At 43.1% G+C, this 828-nt stretch overlaps 1 non-coding gene across 1 annotated transcript; it reads left to right on the top strand.

Annotated features, from left to right (window-relative positions):
* Positions 1 to 439: 439 nt before the first annotated feature.
* LOC122663449 lies at positions 440 to 546 on the top strand. Its single transcript, XR_006333121.1, has one exon. It is a non-coding gene; the product is annotated as a small nucleolar RNA R71 (small nucleolar RNA).
* Positions 547 to 828: the final 282 nt, after the last annotated feature.

Genomic DNA, 828 nt, shown 5'->3' with positions numbered 1-828 from the left:
GCCACTTATACCTGTTCCTGAACAAATTCAGGGTATTGTGCAGCCGAAGGACAGTCCATCACATAATGACTAGGGCTAGCACATAAGGCACAGGCTTTAGTCTGATTGGGTGGAGGGAAACTCATTGGGAAAGGGGACATAAAATGCTATCCTACAGACATCAGATAGTCCAATTTCTTGGAAAGCATATCAGCCTTAGCAGTCATCTCTACAGTTGGATTGATCTTATAGAGACCACCCTTCTTTGGTTGTCCTGTGTGGAATCTCAGTCCGAGAGGCCGAAGCATGATGTTGGGAATTCTCACTAAAAGTTTCAAAAAGATCCCATGCTTCCGTCTCATTCTTGTGTAGAAATGTTTCACCACAAGAGGAGTCTACCATCTGCCTATATCGATCACAGAGGCCATCATAAAAGAACTGGACTAACTGCCATTTTGGGATAGCGTGGTGGGGGCACTTCCTAAGTAATTCCTTGAGTCTCTCCCACGCATCATGAAATTGTTTGCCCTCTAATTGGGAGAAACTAGTAATGGCTCTTCTAAGGCTATTAGTCCGGCCAATGGAGAGATTTTTTTTTAAAAATTCCTGCTACATCCCCGCCCATGTAGAAATCCTAACCGAATCTAGGGAATGAAGCCAGTGTTTGGCTTTGTCCTTTAAGGAAAATGGGAATAGGAGTAACTTTAGGGCACCTTCAAAGAGGTTTTGGATTTTGACTGTAGAGCACACCTCTAAGAACTCATCAAGATGCTTGTAAGGCTCCTCATTAGCAAGTCCATAATAGGATGGTAATATCTGTATGATGCTGGACTTTATCTCATATTGAGC

Source organism: Telopea speciosissima, chromosome 5 (genome assembly GCF_018873765.1).
Source record: "Telopea speciosissima isolate NSW1024214 ecotype Mountain lineage chromosome 5, Tspe_v1, whole genome shotgun sequence".
Taxonomy (NCBI): domain Eukaryota; kingdom Viridiplantae; phylum Streptophyta; class Magnoliopsida; order Proteales; family Proteaceae; genus Telopea; species Telopea speciosissima.
The sequence above is the reverse complement of the archived record's forward strand: the minus strand, read 5'-3'. Positions and strand labels throughout refer to the sequence as shown.